A 26,318-nucleotide genomic window follows, 5' to 3' on the forward strand; every position below is an offset into this window, starting at 1 on the left:
AGAAAACAACACTCAGCAAGCTAGAAGATGTCAGTGGCTTACAGTATCACAAACTTTTCTCTTTTTATCCCTCCCTCCATCCCAATTTATATATATATATAAGGATGTTGTTTACCCTCCCCCTCATCTCCTGTCAACTACTTGATGTGGAGGCAAGGATAAAATGGCAAGCAGAAAAAAGGCATCAGTAGAGTCAAGAGATCAGGAGACAGAGGGCAGGGTAGTGCCCTCTGCATTGCCCCCTGAACTCTCACCCTGGTTGGGCCAGGAAAATAGAAAGCCACAGTTGGTTCCTAAGACATGATGAATGAGTTAGTTGGAGGGAGAAAAAGTTTGATAAACTGAGGCAAGAGAGGATTTTGCTCTCTTTTCTTCTGGGTTTGTTGCTGACTGGACTTTCCTGTGATCCCATGAGTGTAGCTCTAATAGTGGCCACAGAATAGCAAAGTAAATGGAGCAGTGAGGAAAATATATCTCTCTCCTATTTTCCTTCTTTTTTTCTACTACTTTTGATAAATAAAATTATTAATTATATATATATATATATATATATATATATATATATATATATATATATATATAAATCCTCCCCAAATTATGGTGTATGTTTGTATATTTGTCTTATATCAGTGAAGGGGAACTTTTTAAGGTGGAGTGTCAGGCCTTACCCCCCCACCACACCCCCAGACCAAGTGCCAGTGCCTCCCCAGAGACCACATTCTGTGCCCCTCCCCTTACTGAATGACAAGGGCACCCTGCTTCCTCTCCCTTTACTCCACCCAGGGGAAGGAGGAAGCACTCTCATTGGACTGTTGGGCGGGGGGGGGGGGGGAGTAGTCAGACTTGAGGAAAGGGAGAGGGGAGCAGCCCAGCTGTGCCTCCCTCTGGATTTCTAGTTAGCAACTCTGGCCAACTCTGTGCTGCAGGGACAGGCACACTGGGTCCTTGGCATGTGTGCCCACAGAGAGGTCTCTGTGTGCCATCTCTGGCACATGTGCTATAGGTTTACCATCATGGCCTTAGAGTATACCATAGACTTATGAAGTAATGTTTTCCTACTATTTAAAAAAATATGTAACTTTTATTACATGCCTTTAGTTTGGATGAATTGTCCTCTCTGAGTAAAAAGTTAAAAGTACAAGCTGGAGCTTTTGAGCTCTGGTACTAGCAGACATGGACCTATACTAACGTGGGAGGGGAGCCTGAATGAGAAGGGATGTTCCAGGTACTGGGTTGGACTAAATAATTTGAATATCCAATCCAGTTCCAATAGACATCATCTAAATACTCTTAGAGAAGCCTTAAGAAGGGGAGTGAGAATTTGGTTAGCAACACTATTCACAATCCTATAGGGGGAAAGGATTATTGTAGGATGATTTCAAACTATTCTCATTTTATTTTATTGTTATTCTGTTTGCTATTTTAAAATATTCCAAATTATATTTTCTCTTCTTTTAAAAAATTTCTTATACCTGAGTATTTGGTGGAGGAAATGATTCATGGCTTTCAAACTCCACTTGGTGTGTTTCTTCCAAATGAAAAAGATCATGGACGTTTTAGTTTCTTGAAGTTAATTTTCCTCCCTCTACTCTGTTTTAGAGAAACAACCAACTCTGTCATTTTCTTTCCCTTCCAGAAAGTCATTTATCTTTGTGCCCAAGTGAGCCAGAGGTGAATTCAAATCAGAAGAGAAGCAAATGTACATTCTTGGGGCTCGAATTTGGGACTTCCCTTGAGAAGGAGAAGAGTTGTGAGCCAGGGTTATTTGTGTTCATTGACTTACCAGAAGATGGTTTAAGGAAATGGAGTACTTAAGTGGTAAGACAAAGGTCAAACACGAGCTATGCCTTTGCTAGTAGAACGTACATCATGGTGCGCAAGTCCCCAGCAGCACACAGTGGCAGTCTTTGGGGAATGAGAAGTAGCATCCTTAGCTTGTGCCTGTGACTTATTACTGTGACATGACACTATTACATTTTGGTTTTTAGCATTTTTAAAGAGTAGGTAATAGTTATGAGAGATGAAGAACTCAGAATTAAGTACTGTAGTTATACACAGAAGGGTAATTTGGTTTTGATGTATTGGCCTGGGCCTGTTAACTAATAATACAAATTTTTAAGTAGCATCTCACCAGTACGAAAAAGAGGTAGCATCATTATTAATGTCTAAACTATAGTGTGTTTCACACAGGATTATGGTAAAGGTCAGGCCATGTTTCTCTGAATTAAAAGCTATTCTGAGCTATAGCATTCCTAATCAACTCAGACCTAAAGGTGCATAGCTCAGTTATAATGAGGCACAATGAATTTAAATAAACTGCAAGATACTGTATAGTGATTTATAAATGCACTGTGGTATCCTTTTAACTCATTAGCAATGAATGATACTATGTGTTCGCGACTGTTTTTTGCTGTATGACTATTTTTTAATCACAATATTTCTTAGTAAAAGTGCCTGGTGTTTCTATTTCTTTTCTATATGTGGAATGGAAATGGCAGTGGGTGTGCCTAGTTTATTCCCAAACCTGGGTCATAGCAGAAAGAAACTGACAAATAGTCACTCAAATAACTTCCATAAATTAACTATTTGTAATGGTATCTCATATTTTTACTGCTCCTAGATGTAGAAACGCCATGAAAATTATGAACAAAAAAATGAAGGTTATCACTGAGTCTGTGTTTCAGAATTATACTGCAAACTTAGTCATATGGAGGAGTTTCTCAATAAACCATTGGACATAACTCAGTATTTATTGAGAAACAACAGCAATGCACCCAGAATTCGAGGGAATGCATCTTTTCAAATATTTCAGTGGGCAAAACCAGAAGGCTTTACACTTAAGATCATGCCATTTTCTCCATCCTTTCTTGTCTCTAAGCCAATATGCATATGTACACACACACACATTTCTATGAAGATTATATCCCAAATCTCATTGATATGTTAAGCCATATATAACTAAAATGTCCACAAATTCTGTTATTTTCTAATGTCATCCTTTGATACCTGGATTAAATGAACATTTAAAAAAATGAAAATTAATTGTGAGTAGAGTGTCAGAATTTATAAAACTTCACGGGATTGTAGATGCAAGGGACATTAAAAGCAATCAAGCTTAATTTTCTCCTTTTATAGATGAAGGAATGAAAGACTAGAGAATTGGAAGTGGAATTTCCAGGATCACGTATCTAACATGTTTCTGAGAGAGAATTCAAACTCAGGTCCTCATGACTCCTGAAAATCCTGGAACTTATCATTGCTTCCTAAAAGGTTAGCCTGATTAACCCCTTTAATATAGCTATCTATATCACCCTCAAAGAAGTTTTCCAATAACACTTTCAGAGATCTTGTGCCTTGGAACTACTACTTAGTTGTTGTTATTGTTTCTTTTTAGTTTTTTGAAGAGGACCAATGGCATCATGGCACAAGGCAGAGTCACACAAAGTCATCAAAGGACTCACTCTCTTTTCCAGAGTCATCCAAACCTGGTGGTAAGACAGAAGTCAGGATGGCTGACTGGGATGCAGTGGATGACCTTGGCATCTTCAGCATTTGACCCAGCTTAGAAGGTCAGACAAAGTGCAGTTTTGATTTATGCCAGTTTAAAACCATTCCGACTTATGAAACACTCTATATTAATGGCTTTACCATTCCAAAGTTTGGGTCTGTCTGAACATTGCTTGTATGTTGGGGGGAAGGCTGCCTTGCAGCCCTGGAGGGAGAATCCTCAAGATTTACTTAGAGGTGGCCCTGACCTCTCATGAGACCTTTGTCATCCATGGGCTTGAGCCCCTTCTGCCTTGCCTTCATTCATCCTATTTGATGATCAAATCCTGAATATTCCCTTAGATCTATGTTACAAGTGAGGAGCTCAAAGTGAACTATTCCTATTGTTCTTATAATTTTGGTATCTAGAAATATAACATCATCATATCCATTTCACTTACCTTTTGTCACTCTACCAGTAGCATACATTCCATTAAAATTTCAACAGAAATGATGACTATAAATGCTCACTTTCTGTTGGACTGCTGTTATCAAGATTGCTTTTTTTATCAATGTTCTGGGGAGCTGCTTAAAATGTAGCAGCAAGAGGAATTTGAAGGCCAGATTGTGAATTCCAGCTTTCACTTTGGACAATTCTCTGAAGCTCAGCAAATGGGGACAATCCAGTAAAATAATGCGTGTACTCTTTAGAAGATTATTGTGAGGCTCAAAAAAGATCATGTCTATAGTGTGCTTTGTAAACGCTAAGCACTATATAAATGGCAGCTATTAAAATCGTTGCTGTAATTAAACAGAAATTTTTCCTTTCCAAAAATCACTAGAGGCACGGGAGGTAACCATAATCTACTAATATTTGTTTGAGTGTTTCTGGAAGGTCGTGTCAACTCTTTTTCTGTCACCCCCACGACCCCCGTGCTATTTGTGTGGCTTCCTTCTGCTATTTTCACACTGATCAATGGAACATTAATAAATGTTTGTTGAACTGAATTGAATTGAACTGGGAGACAAACCTATGCTAAATGATACATAACCATATCCCCAAAGGCCATAGTTGTCTTGTAGGTGTTGATTATAGATGATGACATAGTTCTGTCATGGTTTTCCAGGATCAAAAACTCTAAGGGAAAGAAGAAATCCCTCCCCCTTCTCCTTTCTCCACTTCCTACAATACCATTACTTTTATGCATCTTAGATAAGTGACTGTCAGTAAGAATTTTATCAGCTTTTTATAGTAAACTGATTTACTATCTTACATATTTCATCGTTAGACTCAGCTCATGTCTAACCTAACTTTATTTTGCTTCAATGTTTTCCTGTGTTGTCTGATGCACTGTATTTTTTGATTCAGTAGAGTGTTTTGGCCAGGTTCTACTGTGATCTTTTCTGGTAAGATCTGGTTAATATATCCAAATGTAGAATGAAGACGTACCTTAAGAGTGGTGGACATATTAAAGATTTAACTAAGTGTGTAACGGAAAACAATTCTGAAGAATTGAAAATTCCAGAAAAATAAAATTGCAAGGAGAGAAGAGAAAGAGTACAGGCACATATGCCACTTAGTTCACCAACCAGCAATTATTAAGCATTTACTTATGCCAGGGACTGTGATTATAAGTGCTAGGGATATGAGGACAGGTAAAAGACAATCCTTGCTCTCAAAGAGTTCACAGTATAATTAGGGTAAACAACATGCAAACAACTATGTATATAAATAAGATATCTATAGGCTAAATTGAAAGTAATCTTGGGGGGAAGGCATTAAGGTTAAAGAGGACTGGAAAAAACTTCATGTAGAAGCTAAAACTTGACAAGGTCAATGCAGTATTCAGATATTAGAAATAAAAGCAATGCCAGGAAGGTGGGATTGGAGGAGATCATTGCTCCCCTGACTATAGGGACTTGGAATAAGCATTCTTGTTAGGGAATCCAAGAGAAGTCTGTATGCTGAATGCAATTTTTACTGAGTCCAATTATACATCATTTATCCTTCATTCCTATAGCCTTTCATGTTCATTATTAAAGGTTTTAGTGCCACTACAGTCTGAGAGTGCTCATTTTTAGTTGAATCCAGAACTGAGACCCTCTAGGACTAATGCAGCTATGTTTAATGGGTATATTTTTGTGCTTCAAATGAATGATTTATGTCAGTGGGAAATTGCCCGAGATTATGTGCCCAAATGTAGTGGGATTCCCAAACTCTAAAACATCCATTTGGAATCCCCCTCTATTAGAGTTTACATCAAATAGCTTGTAGTCTAAGTAGTGCCACAAACACGTGTCTAGCTATAGAGCTGTAAGGACCTAAGAGGAGAGAATTTGCTTGCTCTCCAGAAAAAGGATAAGTTTAGCTTGACTGAATGGTAGTAATTCCATCTACCCACTCTTGCATTAAGTGATTATCCCACTGGAAGTCAGTGATCTGCTTTGAAGTCCCTGGCTTCAAAAGACTCACCACATGAGGTCTATTCACATAAGCCAGGGTTCCTCTAAATAGAAAAACATCCTCTGCATCTCACTCTTAATTTCTTGCAGTTGATGAAATGTCTTTGAGCATCAATAGGATTTGGAGATTACCATAATTTCTCCTCAGATGCACAACTGGGAGGGCAGGCGCTTGAAGGCTCAAGTGTGGAGTTTTATATTCCCTTTAAATTGGTGAGGACTACTCCTGGAAAATTGCTTTTAGGATTTTATGGTTGCTTTGGTTGTCCTCTCAAAAGGTTAGCTCAAATTCTAGTCAACAATTTGTTGAGATTTTGAGAGTGACATGGAAATATTGTTCCTCTTTTTTTAAACTATTGAACAAGGGCAAGTGTCATTAATTATTTATAATTTTGGACATTGGAATCCTGGATAGTTTGTCCACTTATGATTTAATACTGAATTCTGAAGTTGGGTTTTATTTCCAGTGACTTTTCAGTTGATCCCAAAGTAGAGAAGGTCAAATAAAATCCTGGGTTTAATCAATATTTCTATTATTTATTATTTCAAATGAAACATTGAGCTTAATATTTCCATTATGAAACAATGTGTACTGCTTCTCAGTCCCAGTTCTATTAGATGTAATTCTCACCATATGACTATTGATTTTATTTCTTACTTTTAAAATACTACTACTCTAAAAAAATTCCTTTGATGAATTATTATTATAGTAAAAATAGGAAAATTGAGTCCCAAATCCAAATTATCAAAGAACATAATGAATTTTAGGACTAGATTACTTAAAAGAAGTAAAAATGTAAAATATATAATATAATTGTTTGAAATATTCAGATTTTTAAAAAACTTTTTTGGGAAAGACGGTTTGGGGATTTATAATCTCTCTTCTCTACTCTTTATCACCTTAGAGCAATAGCATCAGACTCAAATAGAAACAGATCCAGGGAGTGTATATTGGTATATTGACTTAGAAAACCACAAACTAACATTGTCTATACTATGGTATATTCTTATTTATTGTGTATATATATATATGCATATATATATATATGTTCCTTTTGTTAAACATTTGCATTTGAATGTGGTATGGTTTGCCCTTGGGAGTTTTGTCAGCCCTTCTGTTTTAGAGAATCATTTGTGGCATTCAGGGGTTAAGGAAAAGGAAGCCCTGGAATGGGGACAGAGTGGTTATAAACAAGATGAGGGAAAAAATGTAAATAGGCTACCAGACATGTTCCAATAGTTACTCACAACTTGGACTTTTAACTTTTACTCCTTTATCCTGAGCTAGTGTCTATTTTCCTGATGTTCTTCCATTCTTCACTGCATGCATCACATTTTTGCACTATCTACACTTCATATCCCAGGATAAGACAGAGCCCCAGTGGCTCTAGATTAGTTATAACCTTGAAATTTAGTATTCAGAAGACTTCATGGTAGGTCTGATGATAAAAAGACAAAAATAACAATCATTTTCCTCAAGGAATTTTTGTTCCTTTGAGTAGATTAGGAGGGAGGAATACAAAAATATACAAAGATAAGTAAGCCTGAAAGTAACAGAATAGGTAAGCAAAAAGTAAATATTAAAGGGTGAGGTGGATTTTATGTCAAAGAAAAATTTGAAGAAATCCAGGAACTTCTTGGCAGTGAGAGTGGGAGAGAACATGTGGATGAAGAACAGAGAAAGTAACAGAATGATATTTTAATGAGTATATAATATGGAATACTTGCAAAGGAGGACAAATTAGACAAGAAGTTTGAAAAACAGACCAGAAATGGTAGAGTAAATGCTCAAATGGTTCAATATCAAAAACAGAACAACTGACACATTACTTCTGACTTGATGTTAATTTTATGGAATCATAGAATTTCTGGGCCAGAGTGAACCTCAGAAGCCTTCCAATCCAGTCGGTCTTTAAAAGAGAATCTTTCTACAACTTTTCTTTTGTTTCAGACTGGAATTCTTTATCCTGCCCAGAAAGGCTATGGAAAAGTGAAAGAAGTACAAGGACTAGTCACCTCTCCAATCTAACACTCATAGACATAGAAGCTTCAACTTCCTTTTTCCCTATAGGCAGCCTGGCAGTCCTTTGCTTTCTTCCTTCACCTTCTTCAGCTCGCCATATTGGTGCTAAACTTTATGTAGAGAGCAGATTTATCTGAGTCCTCTGGAAGCTCAAAATTAAATGGCCCACCCATCTCAACTTCTCCCAGTAGTGAGGATTAAAGTCATGAGCCAATATATCCAGCTTTTCACAATATGTCCATCATTGTGCCTTTGCCCAAAGACCACATAGGAGGAAGGAGAGAACTATCTTACCTGCCTACTACCAGAACTACTTAGTTTACATGCATGGACAGGATTAGGTCCAGTATAAAACAAAATAAGGATCAAGGTGCATTGTGTTACAGTGAAAAGACCACTGGATTGGGAAACTATATCTGCTTTTTTGGCTACACTGTTAATAATAATAGCATTTACACAGAACTTTAAGATTTGCAAAATACTTTATAAATCACTTTTTATTCCTTACAACTATTGTGGTGTCATGATAATTTTAGGTTTGTGACTTAAAATCTAGATTTAATTGGTCACCAAGGAAAATCCCAAATAAAATACCCAAGTCAGTCTGGAAATTTATGGTAATTTAATTAATATAGAGGGAAAGAATTTAAAGAAAAGGAGGGAAGAGGATATAGGATTTCTCCTGCCTGCCCTGTGCTGGGGAGAGTTTTAAAATCCCCACCTCTAGGTCTCTGAAGAAGATTAGAGGCTTCTAAGAGGATAAAGTTGGAAAGTAAAGGAGGAAAACTCATCCAGAACTCACCACCGAACTGGACAATAGCTTGTAGCCATGTTAAGATGCCGAAAGGCCCAGCACACTGCTATCAGCCAACTCTCCAAAAGGTACTGTAGAGAGGAAATGAGCCAATATATAGACCTTTCACCCTTGTGTCCCCTCCTCTAAATGCCCATTCTTTTAGAGTTCTCATCTTCTTTGATTAGATTATATCTTTAGAATTACTTAACACTTCTTTAAGTTCACCTTTTGTGAGTTATTTAACCTTTTTGTGATTAATTTAACCTTTATAGTTACTTTTTGTATTAAGATCTTAAAATAGACTTAAAGTTCTAGCTTCACTACAAGGTAAGAGTTAAGTACCTTCATTGTTCAATCAGGAGATTACAACTTTATCTTCCCATAAAGTATCTAAAGTATGGTCTAAGTAGGGTGGAGTAATTGAGAGTTCCCAAGATATTCCTGATTTTGTTAAACTAAGTATCTTCATTGTTATAATCAGGAAATAGCTAAATCCAATCTTCACAGTGGGAGAGAGATACTATTATTATCTCAACTAATAGACAAAGAAACCAAAAGAAGGTTGTGATTTTAAAATTAATATCCAACACTCCAAGTATTATATTTATAAGATTTATTAATAATAAAACTTGAAGCAAGGGAAAAAACCTCAGTAAAGAAAACCTACTCTCCCAGTCTCACACATGGGAAAAAAATGAGAGGGTGGAGAAACAAAATTATATACACACACATAACAAACACAAACGTGAATGAAGGAAAAAGAAATTTTGGGGATGAGAAAAGAATTCTGGGAGATAAAGTCCAAATTTTTCTAATTATACAATGTTAATAACTTGCACAGGGTCATACATCTAGTGTTTGAGATAGGATTTGAAACCAAATCTTTCAGATTCCAGATCTAATACTCTGATTACAATACTACCTAAAGAGATGCTTTCTCCATATTTGAATATGTATGATATCTGCTTCCTTTATTTTGCGCTTTAGGCACCTTCCTGCAATCAACATGGCTTAAGCTGAATGATGATTTTGACTCATTTTGAGTTATGAGACAGAGCTTACTATTTCCTCCTTTATCTTGACTTGTACAACACTCCCATATAGTTTGTGATATTTCTACATTAAACAGAATCTCTTTTCTCTGTGCTGGCCAAAGAAGTTTCCTATCTACCCCCCTCCCCAAACTTCCTTCTTGTATTGTATATATTTTCTCCTCAGAAAGACGTGACACTAACTCTAAAAGCTATTAATCATTCTGACAGAGGTGTGTCTCTGTGTGTGTGTCTCAAAATGAATGGTGTTCTCACTTGAGGGAATGAATGGCAATTGGCAATAGGTGGGGGCTAGTAAGGAAGAGAAGCTGGAGGGAAAATAAAGAAAAGAAAAATCAAGAGCAATGATGGCAACTAGGAGAGAAGAGGAAGACTTTACAAACTTTATTTTCATATTCCACTAGAGAGGTAGCCTTAAAAAGATCAAAGATCATTCAAGTCTTATTACCTGGATCCTGACACTGCTAGTTATGTGATTCTCTTAGGAGGCTTTGTTGAAAGACAGGATATTGGTTAAGGTGGGGTGTTAAAGAAAGAAAAGGAGTCTTAATCATACATAGATGCTGAGAGGCAGAGGGACAGAAACAGAGAAAGATAGACAAAGAGAATTCTACCCATATCTCTTTGAGTTGCTGGAAGCAGTGGACCAAGGTAGCATTTGACTCATTTGAGTTTGGAAGGTGGCAGTGGAAAGAAGAAATCTTAGCTATTAGATCTGTCATATTCAGAAATTGAAATAACTTGGGGATTTGGCATTTCTGTTGAGACTACTAGCTACTTATTCAAAGGTCTCTTTTTACTTTCTTCCTTATTTAAGTCAAGCTTTTTTTCTCTAATCTTGTGAAATACATGCTTGCCAGTTATATACTCAGTCTACTGGGGTGTTATAAGCATGCATCTTCCCTGTGTTCTGAGTTGGGTGATTCATATAATTACTCCCTGTATATTTATTTGGCTATTTTGTTATTATTATTAATTATAAAATTATAACCTTGTTGTTTATTAAACAGAATCTTAACATATTTATATAATAATGTTATAACATTATACCTATGGATTGTTATTGATCTTTTTATCCATGTGTATGCTTATTTTATTTTATCATCATTTTTAGCAAATGTTTAAATAAATATCATTGTGATGACAATTCAGGTCTGATTCATCTTTGGAGGTTTTCTTCTCAGAGTTGTCCTGGGTCATGCCAAGTTGGGAAGATTCCCAGAGATAAAGTCAATTCTTGGGAAACACTGAGGACTTGAAAGAAAACTTTGAGCTGTTTGGAGTGGGAACTCAGTTGTAATTTTGAGTCTCTTTTGCATAGTTTGCTTAAGTAAGCTTGGAACCAATCTGATATTTCAGAGAGCCACTGTATTGAAGATAGTGTATTATTGGAAATAGCCTGTGATTCTTCTAGACCAGAAACAATCTCTAAGGTGGTTTTAGAGTAGGTAATGACATATGTGGTATGATTATGCCCCCCAAATACCTCCCAACCTAAGTAAAAGAAATTTACTAGAATATAATAGATTAAGAGACAAAAGGATCTCAGAGGCCATCTAATCCAACTGTCCCATTTTGCAGATGACCAAACAGGTTTGGTTTGTGCCTGGCACATAGTCGGTCCTTAATAAATATCTATTGAATTGAATTAAGTGATCTTTCCAAGGCCACATTGATCAGAAGCATCAGAGTTTGGACTGAAACAAAGTTTCTCTGATTCTAAGAGCAATACTCTTTCTGCTGTACTATGATTTTTCCTATTTTCCTATTAGAAATTAATTCCCTTGAATTAAATTACTCTTCTTTTTTTTAATGCTGATACTGCTTAAAGTTATGACATAAAATTATTAGTATTTTATATGAATTACTTTAATAAATATTTTTTCTCTGTGACAGGTGGGACCCAGGTCAGTCCAGATTAGCAGGCATTTAAGAGTACATATTAAGTAGAAGGTCAAAAGCATGAGAAAAAATATTTAAATGGATAGTTTGAGAATCCTGAAGACAAATTTCATTTATTTCATAATTTTGCTTAACACTAGATATTTTCACAGTCAGCCAAAAGCTGCAAAATTAATCATATTTGATAGCACCTTATATTTACAAAGTACTTTAGATACATTGTCTTTTGATTCTCTTAACAAATCTGTGAGGTAAGGAATATAAATCTCCCCATTCAATAGATGAAGAAAATGAGGTTCAAGGAAAGTAAATAACTTGTGCAGAGTCATATCACTAGTAAATGAAGGGTCTGGAACTCTAGACCAAATCTTTGAATTCTACTTTCTGAAAACTACATGACTTCTCTTGATTTGGATGTGGTTCTATCAAGTCTTCTTTACTTTTATTTTACCAGCATACTTTAATACCTCTGGAAGAAAAAGACTTTGGGCAACTCAGTCTGACTTAAGTCTAATTTATACTCAAGTCAAGATGAAGGTTAGAACCGTTCTTGTTTGCTTTCTGTCTACTGTTAAGATTATGAAATTGACAAAACTAGCACAGACAAAGGGAGTGGGAGAAACTCTCCACCAGCCTGTGGGGCCTGGTCTCAGCTCCAAAAGCTAAGGAAGACTCCAACCTTATTTTGGGACCTACCTTGCCCCTCCTTCTTGATATCTCTCCAATCCAAACTGGTTCTTAAACTTTATATTATTTGAATTCGCAGTCAGATAAGTGGACTATCTTTTATGTGCATAGAGGGACCTGAACATCAGTTCAGTCATTCAATGACAAACAGTCCTTATCAGACCCCTGCTGCTTCCTCTCCATAGGGGGCATCCCTCTCCTTTTCCTCACCGAGCAATATTCCCTCTCTCTCCCCTTAACTACTCCATACCCTGCTACAAACCTCCCTTAAATCCCATTTTTCCAATCCCCCCATTTCCTTTCCCAACAAATATTACACTCCCCATTTCCTCCAGGAGCAAATTTAAAATGCTCTTTTTGACATTCAAAGTCCTTCAAAACCTTTTACTGTCCTACATTTCAAGCCATCTTAAATCTTACTCACTGAGATATACTCTTCAATCCATTGGCATTGCTCTTCTGGCTGTTCCAGTAATAAGATGTTCTCTCTCTCTCTCTCTCTCTCTCTCTCTCTCTCTCTCTCTCTCTCTCTCTCTCTCTCTCTCTCTCTCTCTCTCTCTCTCTCTCTCTCTCTCTCTCTCCCCCCCCCCTTCCAAGTTTATGATTCATAAGGACCCATAGAAAAGAAGGTATATGTGTTATAGAAAAAGGCAATATGGTACAGTGGAAGGATCCCAAGAGCTTCTGTGTTTGTGTACAGGGGTGAGGGGAGGGCTTTGTTTGGGTGTTTGGTGAGATCAATACAAAATGCAGGAAAGAACGTACTTCTCCATGATCAGGAATTAGAGGACTAGGTTTAAAATATCCCCATTCTCACAGCGACTATCAACAAATTGTACCGTGGCTTGTCTCAGTTTCCTCAATTGAGTTTGGCAAAATAAGGGAGTAGGACTAGTTGGACTAGTTGGACAAAAGGTGACATGATATAATGGATAGAAAGATGGTCACAAAGACAGGAAAGACTTGGGTTCAAATAATGCCTTTGGCACATATCAACTGTGTAACCTTGGGTAAGTCACTTAATGATTCCATGTGCTAAGCAGTTACATAAAAGGAACCTAACTAAATCAGAAGAGTAAGTTCCTCAAAGAAATGAAATCACAGGTCTAATCCCTATCCCGTAGAATAGTTTATGACAATTCTTTTCCAGCTCTGAATTCTGACTTTAGACATCTGAACTTTGTTTTTCCAAAAGTATAGAATTCTTTCTTTCTATTTCTTCTACTCACTCTATTTTTCTCTCATCTTCCTAATTTACTCATCTTCATGGGAAAAACAGAACAGTATCTTTAAAATAATAAAAGATAGAGCAGCTAAGTGGCACAGTGGATAGAACAATAGGTTGGAAGTCAGGAGGACCTGGGTTCAAATTTGACCTCAGATACTTCCTAATTGTGTGACCTCACACATGTCACTTAACCCTTGCTCTTCTCCCTTAAAGTTATTAGGAGAAAATATAAAGATTTAAAAAATAAAGTAATAAAAGACTATGCTATCTGGAACCTGATGCAATCTAGATATACTTCATGATGCACAAAGTAACACACAAATGTTAGTTATCATGATTGTTCTTCTTATTGTTGCCATATAAATACCAGTGGTCCTGCTGAAAGCATTTTTTCCTCTGAGTAATTAATACAATAATAAATTAATGTCCAAAAAGTCCAGACATATTTGGATTTCTCCATCTTTTTACATGCACATTGTCCTGTTTTTACTAAGAAGTGTGCTTTCACATCCATTGTCTTCTTTTCCATCTCATTCTCTAAATGCTGGTTAAGGAATGAATGTTTGTTTGCAAATGTGTACATTCTGCACTTTGTTTTTTTTTTTGTCACCGATGCCACCAGGGGGGATTAAAAAAAAGCAAACCCCAGAAATACAGATTATAATGAGCAATTCATTTTTAAAATATGCAGGTTAGATGAGGAGCAAGATTTTAGCTTAACTTAATTTTGAGGATAAAAGGAGTTGACAATTTCCATTTGCCAACATGTATATTAAACAGAAAAAGATTAGCACCCATGAGAAGTCCTTCCTTCAAGGATATACTTTCAGCATTTGTTTACAACATTCTGCTTGCTTTGTTCAGGAGGTGGCTTAATATATCATTTGGTTCTACATGTTTCTTTCTCCTGATATTTCTTTTACTGTCAGATGCTGCCATGTCCATTCAAATCTAAAATTGTCTGAAACTATCTAAGTCACAACAAATCTGCTGTGCGCATAAAATCTTTATGGAGTGCTGTGAGGGTTCCAAGGCACATGCATAATAGAAATTCAATATCACTTCATTTGAGTATAGGCTGCACGCCCAATCGCTACATTTCATGGAGTCCCACAAATTGTTCTATGAAAAGAATGATTACGACAGAACCATAGTCTATGTATGGAAGGAGCCTGGGTAAAGTATTCCACAGGCAACCGGAGCATCGCCTGGGAGGAGAAAACAGCCCATGAATTCATATGCTTCTCTTGCCTATCAGAAGATTCAATGCCTATACCTTACATTTTGTTGGTGATGGAAGATTAGAGATCTGAAGTAGCAATATGCATAGATGGCTATAATTTTGAGAATTGGAAACTGCCTTCATATTTATTTATTTGTTTATTTTCAGACTGCCAGGGGTCAGTAGGGAAAGACTCGAGTAAGTTAATGTGCTGGATATTGAATAAATCAATTCTTCATTCTAAAAATGTTTTGAATGATTATGATTATTAATGACAAACATGAAGTGAGAATGAGCAAAGGTTGAATGTAGATGTGTGTATGAGCATGTGTGAATAGGTATCTGTAAAAAGTCAAAGAAAGATTACTGCTTTTCACTAGATATCATTGTTATAAACATTACCCAATTTTAGGTAAAGATATCCAAGAATAATTCAAAATATTCATGCTAATCATTATTTAATTTTTCTAAAAATATAGAGAATTTTAATAATAGAGGAAGATAACTTGAATTGTTTTCTAATATCTCCCTCCTTGTCCATATAAATCAATGTTTACCATACTTTTTCTATTTCAAAGGAAATAGAACCTTTAAAAGAAAATAGAGAGGTCTCATGTTTTTGAGCCCCAGGAGAATAACAAAACCAGAGTAGGCACTTGGATTCTGCTGCTATTGGAGACAAATTGTACCTACTATGGCAAGTTTTTCTTCTCCTTCTACTGTCCCTCCCCATTCAATAGAGCAGAAAACAGCCAACTTATAGAGTCTTATCAGGATAGCATTCATTTCTTATTTCCCTTAACAGTTGTGGCAGAACAATCAGGACTCCATTGTGAATAGCTATTGCCTTTATATTCCTTCTTGGAATATATCTTGGATTTTTGAAGTCCAATTAATTAAAGTAAGTGACTATTATGGGGGTATGGATTAGGTAAATCAAAGCAAAACAAAACAAACCTGATTGTAATGAATTATGAATAGTAATTCTGGCCTAACAAAGCACCATCTCTGGGCCATGGAACTTGGAAATATTTTTCTTGTCTTTTTTTTTTTTGTATAATGGTAAAAAGATTACCCCTTCACTTCTCTATCTAATCCTCCTCCTAACCTTCCAGAAAACATTCTCATAGGCAAAATAAATGATGAAAAGCAGATATTTATTAAAAATATATAGTCAAGAGAATTTAGATAAGAACCCTATACTTTACAGTTTGAAAACAAGGCTTAATTTCAAGCATATGCTTGACACAGTGGGTCACAGAATTCTAGTTTTCTATTTTGAAAGGACTAGTCTTTTATTTTAATAGATGAGGAAATTTAGACCTGTTGTGGAAAGGAAAACTGAATCAAGCTTTGGCCTTTCTGCCACTGAGGTGGAGCATGCAGCAGTGGAAATGTTGGAGTGAAGATATTGACAGTGAAGGCCGTTGGAGGGGGCAGGGGAGACTTGGAGAGTGACAATTGCTCTCAAGTGGTTACTCTTTCCTGGACCTCGGACTGGAAGGAGCGCTCTCTCCCTGTCTCTGGATAGAAGTACCTCTATTTCTGGATCTTTCCCAACTGTGTGCTCTACCTGGATTCCTGTGGATTGTGCCATCGAACAAAGGGATTTAAGGGGAGCAACATGAACTTAAGGACTTAAGGCCAGTCTTTAGGGGTGCTAGCCTGAAGAGACAGGCCCAACCAGTTCTGAAGGTCAGAATCTGTCATCACCAAAGCTGCTATAAATATTTTTATACATAGGCATCCTTTTCCTATTTCTTTGATCTCTGTGGTAAAGGTCTAGAAATAATAATCCTAGGTTAAAGGATATGCACAATTTGCTAATTTTTTACTTCTATAGTAGCAGTACCAATTCACAAACTAAGCAATAGTACATTAATGCACTGTCCCTCCAGTATTTTCCATTTTCTGTTTTTGTTGTTTTTTTTGTATGACCAATCTGTTGAATGTGAGGTAGGAATTCAGATTTGTTTTGTTTGTATTTCTCTAGTTACTAGTGATTTGGATTAGTGATAGCTTGGGTTTCTTCCTTATAAAATTGCCTGTTTATATACTTTATTCATTTATTAATTGGGAAATGGGTCATTACAAATAAGCCATGTATAAATCTGGTCCTTAAATATATTAAAAATAAATCTCTTCTCAAAAAAAAAAAAACTTTTTTTCTGCAAGAATTTTCTTCCATTCACTTTCTTTCCTTCTAATTTTAGCAGCATTGGTTTCATTTGTGCAGAATTAAAAATTTTATTTAATCAAAACTGTTCATTTTATCTTCAGTGATACTCCCTAACTTTTTGTTTGGTCATAAACTCTGACCCTATCCATGGATCAGAAAAGTAATTTTGTTCTTGTTTTCAAGGTGCTAACCCTCCATGGCTTTCTAAAAATCACTTTTTTGCTGTTCCATTTATTCTTAACTTTAATATTTCTGATGCTTTGTTATAGGACCATAGCACACTCATACTTATTGTTTGCCAGCTAGCAAATGTTTTACACACACATATCTTAAACAGATGTAACATGTATGCATGTATTTGTAGTAATAAACATCAATATTTTTAGTTACTTATCCTTGAGACCTATAATTTTGTCAATGTAAAGGAACTGCCAATTTAGTTTGTAAATTGTTCTACTACCTTACTCTATCTTAGCCACACATAAGATCTTACCATTATATCAAAGTATTCCACTTCAATAATTAGAAACTCTGACATTCTTCCATCTTATTATAAACTTCTATCAAGGAAGAAGAAGGGAATAAACTTTTCTATAGTGCCTACTTTGTGCCAGGTTCTGTGCAAAGAACTTCACTCTTGAATCCTTTGCTCCTTTGGCCTAGTCTCCCCTCACACCTTCGCTGTCCTAGATGATTTTGCAGAACAGAAAATTGTAGAAAATCTCACAGCAAAGCCATCTGGGTACCTGACAAATTTTACACTTTGCACAGCACCTCTCTCCTCATCTCTCACTGCAGAAACTGTCCACTTATTCCTCCCTAATTCATTCCTATCTCATATCCCACAGAAGCTATTCCACACCTCTTCTCTTTTTCCTTCTCTCAGCTGAGACCATTGAATGGACCATTCCCTTCTCCTATATGAACTTCCTCTTCTCCCAGTCTTAATTTCAAATCCCTTGACATCTTTCTCGGATTCTCTCTCTGTCTTTCTGTCTTTGTTTCTGTCTCTGTCTCTGTCTCTGTCTGTCTCTCTGTCTGTGTCTCTCTCTTTGTGATACAGATCTTTTCTGGGTTGCCACCTACCTATTTGGGCATTCTATTTCATCTCATTTGCTGGCTCATCGCCCATAGCCTTTAACTCTGAATGTTCTAAAAGCATCCTTGTTTCTGGTGGAAATACCACTGTCATTCTAGTCTCCCAACTTCATAAATTAAGCATTATTCTTGACCACCGATTGTCCCTCATCCAATATATCCGATCAGTTGCTGTATTTTTCCCTTTCTACCTTTACAACATCTCCTACACATCCAACCACTTACTTAACTTCCACCTTAGTTCAGGTCCTCATTAATCCTCACTTATTGCAGCAGCTTCCTGATACATCTACCTGCCTTAAGACTTCATGATGTCTCAGTTTTCTAGTCCTTCTCCATGCCAGGTGGACTATACAGCCCACCTACAATCTTGGTTTGCTACAGCTTCATCTCTTGAATCCCATGGAGATTTCATGTGATTATAGAGCCTGAAACATAAGAGGATCAAACAAAACAGAAGAGAAACAAAGACCTCTAGGACCATTTTTTTTTTGGCTGCGGTAAAAGAGGGAATAGGGGATGGGAGTCCCTCTCCATTCACTGACTGAGCCCTGCTATAGGTAAATGAATGGCAACACAATAGAAAGTTGACTCAGGCTGACCACTTTTTAAAATATGGGCAGTCAACCAAATGAGGCTGGTAGGGGTGGGAAGATGATATCTTAGGGAATCTGAACATGTTCCAAAGGTCCCTGCGGGGTGCTCCATGTTTGGCAACTTGGGCATGCCCAGACAAACCCAGGTTACTCTTGATTGATTGACTGATTAGTTGTAGGGCAGGCACTGAAACCTGGTCTACAAGAAATCTGGGTTTTATAACTGGTATTGAAGAATGTGCCTGTTCCACATAAGGGACATGGAGGGCAGGATATACAAAGACATAGATACAGAACATGGATTGTGGAATATGGTGTAGGGGAAGCATCAAGTAGTCCAGTTTGTTGGAATTAGAATATGTGATGGAAGGGCAGCTAGTTGGCTCACTGGATAGAGTCAAGGTTAGCGATGGGAGTTCCTGGGTTCAAATCTGGGCTCACACACTTTCTAGCTGTGTGACTCTGGGCAAGTCATTTAACACCAATTGCCTAGTCCTTATTGTGTTCTACTTTGGAACTGATAACTTAGTATCAATTCTAAGACAGATGGTACAAATTTAAAAAGATAAAAGTATATATGAAGGAGAATGATACACAATTAACTGTCTTCTGACTGCCACAATGCATTCCACAATATCCGAGAAAGTCTTCCTTCCCCTGCTTCCTTTTTAACTCCAGCACAGAGAAATAGGCTAGCAGATGATTCTCTCTCTTGTATTTGTTTGTTCTTCCTAGTTCCTGTATCAGCAGCCACCCCCACTGGCCATGGAATTTGAGCCATGACAACAACCTTGAAAGCCAGAATTGCAAGTGGGAGGGTGCATTCAGTAAGCCTGGGACTAGAAAACTGCAAATGATAATAAATATGTAACCCAGATCAAACCATGTACCAGTTCTGGGAAGGGGGAGAGAAAGGAGGGAGAGAGAAAAATTTGGATCATATAACTTCAGAAAATGTATGTGGAAAATTGTTTTTGTGTGTTATTGGTAAAATAAAATATCTTTACACAAAAAACAAGAAAACGGCAACACCACAAAACTTCAAGGGAGACAGACCTGTTGCAATAATGTAGGTGAGAAGTGATGAGGGTCTAAAATATTTCTTATGCCACTCTTGACTTTGTGTGTATGTGTATGTACTTTCTGATGGTATGCTTGGCTTCTCATCAGTTGTAGAACTGTGGAACTAGAAAAGTTAACTATCTTGGACATTCGCCAGAGATGCAATTATTCCTATTTTAAAAATTCCAGCAAACATTTTTATGTTGTTTCTTCATGCAAGGGCTACCTCCTCCACCATAGTCAGTAGTGCTGATATCAATATGGGGAGGGCAATATGTGGAACTGGAATCCCTTTATTCCTGTATCTGGGGCTACAGGTCTCTGTGCTATCCAGATAGTCAAAAATCCACCTAAGGGAAAACTAGGTGGTTAGTGGATAGAGAACCTGGTCTGGACATAGGAGATCCTGGGTTCAAGTTTGGCCTCAGATACTTCCTAGCTGCGTGCCCCTGAGCAAGTCACTTAACCTCAATTGCCTAGCCCTTACTGCTCTTTTGTCTTGGAATCAGAACTCAGTATCAATTCTAAGATAGAAGATATGGGTTGAAAAAAAAAATCTACCAGAGATCATAAATTGGATGACAACACCACATTAAATTATGAGCTCCTTGAGGACAAACACTTTCTTTTACCTTTTTTTTTCTTGCATTATCAGTGCTTAGCTCAATGCCTAGAAAATAATTGGTGCTTAATAAAATTTTATTGACTAACTTCTGTTATTTCTTGTCCCCTGTTTTCCTTGTGTGAATATTTAGGAAAATTATTTCTAGTGTTTTGGGATCTCTTCTCAGAGATTCTTCAATGGCCAGGGGTTAATGCAAAGTCAATAAATAGCATCATCCCAACACAAAATCATATTCATAGGAAATCCTTTCATTTCCTCCACCTCAGTGGCAAACATCTTTGACAAAGATGATTCCCTATTTCATGCCTCTCCTGAAAACTTAGAAATTATCAAGATAAGTTATACATGTCCCTCAAAAATGTGGAATGATTTGAATGAGTAGATTGATAAAATCCTATAAGAAAGGCTTTCAGTCAGAAAAAAACCCCAAAAAACAAAACCCTTAAAAAAAACTCTTGGATCCAATATTTTCTACAAATTTTGATAAGTTCAGCAATGGTAAAGATGTGGTCTCCAGTGTGGAATAATGCTTGTGAAAACTTGCCTATTTCTTACTCTCACTGAGGATGCCCTTGAGTTGTGTGTAGATTATTCTTACCAAAACAGAATACTCTTTTCATATTAATATTATTATTCAGAGGATGCTTCCATTCCAGCTATTATATTAAATGGATCAACATTTTAAAAATACTTTTTTGGGTTGAAAATTCTTTTTTTCCCTTATTTTAAAAGAGAACTTTCTGAGAAAATCTGCTGAATTCCTCTTGGGATGTTTTTGGACCCAAAGCAAAATTATATTTTTGACTTTAAAAATTTTTCAATCTTTTTTTAACTCTTGAAAAACTCATCTAATAATTTTCACTTAAAGTTCTGATTTGCCATTGGCTTTTATTGCCAATGTCTATTTAAGAATAGTTTCTGATTTCTTAAAAGAAGTCAAAGGTTAATGAATTCTGCTACTACCAAGTAAATGAGTTTTGCTAATTTTTTGAACAATGTAGAGAGTTTCTGAGTGATATATCTCTCTATATCATTTTTAACAATGCTGAGAATTTCTTAACTTTGAGCATATATATATGCAGCTCAAAAGGATATATATGCTTATGCATATGTATTACATATTTCTGTATATATATTTTTGAGATGCCACATACTTCTTGGAAATGAAACATATATAGATAAAAGTATGTTTGAGTATATGCACATACATGCATATACACACACGCACACATGTCTGAGACCTTTCAAGGTTATAGACATATAGAATGAATATATGCCTCTATGAACAAACATATAGGTATATACATATGCATCTGTAAACATACATATCTACATGCATGTATGTGTATATCTGTATATACACATGTAGGTTGTGAACACCTTTGAGAGGTTATATCTGGAACTATATAGAGCAAAAGGAATGAATTTGTGTAAGAATATGCTAATATAACAATATCAGGTTTAATTGAATCCAGATATACATGTTTATTCCAAAGTGTGATATTTGAATTTCAATTCACATTTTGCATATTTTTTCTTGAAAAAAGAAATGAAATATAGGGCCAAGACTGAACTACTACAATTTTTTGTTATTTCAAATATCTCAAAATATGGCTATCACAAATTAAATACACATTTTGAGTAAATCTTGCTACTAATTTGTCATATTTTTTACTTTGCTTATAAGTTGTCTTTTTGGAAATACAGAAAGTTAAGGAGTGTATGTGTGAGTTGCTTTCAGTCATGTCTGACTCATGATCCCATTTGGAGTTTTCTTGGCAAAGATACTGGAGGGATTTGTTATTTCCTTCTCCAGTTCATTGTGCAGATGAGGAACTGAGACAAACAAGCTTTGATGACTTGTCCAGGGTCACAGAGCTAGGAAGTGTCTGAGACTGGATTTGAATTTAGATCTATTTGACTCTAGGACTGACATTCTATGAACTGGGCCACCTAGGTGCCCCAGTTATGGAGCATATGCTATTCTTTTTTTTTTAAATCTGCCTTATGAATAGATAAAACCATTCATTTCTCATTGGTGACAAACCTCTCTCCACTTGACTAGATGATATTTGAACAATAGACATAGTCATCTCCCCAGGCCTCTTTCTAACTTGTTAATAATACCATTATATTCATATATATCTTTATTATTTTCAGAACATCTTCAGATTATTGTTGGTAGCTTGTATACATATTATTTTCTCCATTTTGCAGATTAAGATTCTTAGGCTTTATAGCTGGAAATGTATTTTTTTTCTGTTCCACCTTTCCCCCTTCATTCTCCATTTTATAGGTGAGAAGACTGAGATCAATTGAATTAAGTAACTTGTCCAAAAGAAGCTCAGCAAGAGATTTACTAAGTCAATATTTGAAATTAGCACTCATGACTCCAAAATGAAGTTTTCCTTAATTAAACCCTCACCTTCCATCTTAGAATCAATACTGGGTATTGGTTTTAAGGCAGAAGAGTGGTAAGGGCTAGGCAGTGGAGGTTAAGTGACTTGCTCAGGGTCACACATCTGGGAATTGTTTGAGGCCAGATCTGAACCCCAGGACTTCCATGTCTGTGCCTGGCTCTCAATCCACTGAGCCACCCAGCTGCCCCCCCAACCCATTTTCTTTCCATCACATCATGACACTTTTCTATTAGAGGAAAAATCAGGTCATGCTCTTGGAAAATCCAAGACTACCTCCCCACCATGACAAGGTTTCAAAGAAGAACTTTATCAGTGTACAGCTATGCTCTTACTTGAAAAATACAGTCAACTCTCAATTTCCCTCTCTGTGGATTTTCACTTTGGGCTTGATTGTGAATAGATTACTCAGAGTATTTCAAAAGTATCAGACATGTTGTATTTGGTAGATGACCCACGTTCCCCCTTCCTGTCCCATTTATATCTAATGTTAGTACTAGTGAGACTCCTGTTCCTATTACAATTTAATAATAACTTCATCAACAGTTGCTATCTCATATTCATAAGACTCTCTGATTTACAAAGCACTTTCTTAAATATTCATTACCACAGTGACAGTAGGGCTGAATGCATTGAGACTGGACAGAAGAGGATCTGATAATGAGAATTTTTGTATTCACATGGGAATGAGGAGGGAAGATGAAAGCAAGGAGGAGTCCAAAGAAGAGGATTGAGCTTCTACAGTATGAGAAAATTCCAATCATCAGACAGATGGTCCAGTTATTGTAAACCTGTTGGCTTGAGGTAGCTGGTTTGTAGATTCTTGATTGGTGAAACCCTTAGTAAAGTCACCACGTCAAGAAGAGCCATGTTCACCGTATCCTCCTTGCACCAAATACAATGTATCTAAGACTTTTGAAATATCATATCTGATATCAAAGCTGATATTGCAGTCCAATCATGGCTTTTTAGTCATGAATTACACTGCTATCATGGAAGCTTTTCCCTAGATTTTCCTTGTATCCCTCATGTGATTCCATGTCCCTTTTCTAGCTCTGAATCTGTTTTAACAGTAGAAATCATAAGTAAATCCTTATGTCCTTCCCCTCCCTTCCTCATGCTGCCACTTTAGAATATATGTTTCACAACTCTGTGACTGCTTTTGGGTCTCTTGGCTTCAAATCATAGCTTTTCTCACCTGAAAGGATTCTTGAAATATCAAAGGAATGTGTTAATTCACCTTGCTCTGATGAATGAAACTGTAGGGATTATTGTGAGGACAGCTTTTGCAATAATGCAGTTAGAATTGAGGAGAGGGGCTATGAGAAGAATGAAACAAAGGTAAAGGTGATTTTAAGGATGTGAAATAGAGAAGGAACTTCATAATACAAATATTTACCATGTAATCCATTTTTTTCTTATTTCTTAAATATGAAATGAATTCTTTTCAAATCAAAATTAAATTTATGTTTTCCCCATTAAAATATATTTTTTATTTTCATACATAGAGAGAGGAGATATTTTTTTCTTGGACCTAATTCAGAAAAAATCATACAGAGGGGTGTTTAGATTGCCGAAGGTAAATTATAGAGCTCTTTACTCACCTAAAATTCTGCCTAAAGATTTATCTTTTTAATACTAATCCATTACTTCATGTGTTGTACAGCTGGGAGTGATAGAACCCTACAGTCTCTGAGGAATTAAAATGAAATCATCACTCAGAGGTCAGGAGTGAGGTTCAAGTTGGATTTATAAGACTTTAAGCCTTAACTAATAAGGAACTACAAAGAATAACTGGAATAAAGTATATGATTAAAGAAATGCCTGATGGAAAAACTGGCCCGATTGTGTCGTGGGAATGAGGTATAACCATCAGCCGATCTAGGTTCTTCACTGGTATGCTCACAATGTTAGGAGGAAGTAAGGAAGACTTCTGGAATATTGGGAGGACTCCCTGTGGCAAACTTCTGGGATGATGGAGACAAGGTGGCTGTCATTCAGGATGGGCAGGCATGGGTGGGTTAAGGTCTTCATCACCAAAAGGAACATCTGAACTGATGAGCTTCACGTGAGAAGTTAAGTATACACATTCGTGGTTAGCCATTGGGAATGAATTTTTTATTGGCTCTCATGACTCATGAATTTAATCTTCTAAAAAGTAAAGAGAGTTCTCTTTATATAAGGAAGTCAGGGCTCTTTGATAGAATGAAATATGATTTTTGGCATGGGGTTATTTCTATTCAAAGAAAGAACCAGTAATCTTTATAACAAATAACAAAAATCATAAGATATGGAATATTATATTCCTGAACAAATGAAGTAAGTTATTTTAACTTAGCCTGAATATTGGTGCCCTGCATCTTCTTCTTTTCTAAGTTTTAAGTAACTTTATAATTATATACAAATGATACAATTAAATGCTCATTTAAAATTAGCAATTATAAACATGTTATGTACTTATAGGATATCTTAGGGAATGTAGTACATTCGCAGCAATATCCAGGATATTGTCTGTTGCCTTTTGGCTGCTCAGCTAAGGGACAGAGTCGGGAAATAATTTCACACTGCATATAATGCATCTGATATGAAGGAAACTTGAAAATTATTTAGTTACAGATTTCTCTGACCAGGCTTGCAAAAGTGGCATATATTATGTTAATGGGCAAGCATTTGGAAATGAATTTGAATATTAAACACACTTAGTTTGGGTTCTAACATGAAGGAAGGCATGGTTGATATGTAATCTAAAAAACAGGTTTTTTTTTAACTTTTTCATTTCTGTTACTGACATAAGGACTCTGAGCATGAAGATGTATGTGTAGAAATGCAATTCTTTTGTCACTAAGAACTCTACGGTGTTTGTGGAGGATGACAAAAAAAAAACAAAAAACAGAAGAGGTGTGCCATAACACTGCTCGATTTTCACCTGTATATAATTTTTGGTCCGGAATATTTTTGCTCAGGTTTAAAAAAGGCTCTTGTTTGAACATTTTTGGTGAAGATGACAAAGGATAACAAACCCTGAAGTGATGACATGTAGCATCTTTTTAAAAGTAAATCTTTTGAATTCTAAGTAAGCTGCAAGCGATATGCACATAGACACATGTAAAGGACATGCAATATGCACACATATGTATATACATCTGGTGATTAGCCTATTCCTAAGGCATCAGCACACACTTGACTGAAATGTCTCGTTTTCAAGTTCCAGCCCAGAACCCCAATGCTCTGTGCGTGGCCTTTGTGAATAGTGTTTGCATCTGCGGGAAGTCAATGGTTAACAGTAAACATTCTCTCCAAAGCATATTTTTATTGAAAGAGCAAAGCATTACAGTAGACCGGATGTTTTAGGTCATTTATTTTGTTTTTGCTTTGGGTCATTTTATAAAAGCACTTCTGCTCTCTAGCGTTAAAATGAGAGCCACTCTAGTCCCCAGATATTACCCAGCAGCACTTGGGGGCTCTTAATGATTAATACCATC

At 36.4% G+C, this 26,318-nt stretch overlaps 1 long non-coding RNA gene across 1 annotated transcript in view; it reads left to right on the forward strand.

Moving 5' to 3' along the window:
• The window catches only part of LOC103096999 (uncharacterized), a 426,622-nt gene extending 417,888 nt beyond the window's left edge, over positions 1–8,734 (forward strand). Inside the window, exons 5-7 of the long non-coding RNA XR_008917887.1 lie at positions 1,637–1,818; positions 3,136–3,270; positions 3,395–8,734. This is a non-coding gene — a long non-coding RNA (uncharacterized LOC103096999). The remainder of the gene's footprint in view (positions 1–1,636; positions 1,819–3,135; positions 3,271–3,394) is intronic.
• Positions 8,735–26,318: the final 17,584 nt, after the last annotated feature.

This window comes from Monodelphis domestica, chromosome 3, assembly GCF_027887165.1.
Source record: "Monodelphis domestica isolate mMonDom1 chromosome 3, mMonDom1.pri, whole genome shotgun sequence".
Classification (NCBI taxonomy): Eukaryota; Metazoa; Chordata; class Mammalia; order Didelphimorphia; family Didelphidae; genus Monodelphis; species Monodelphis domestica.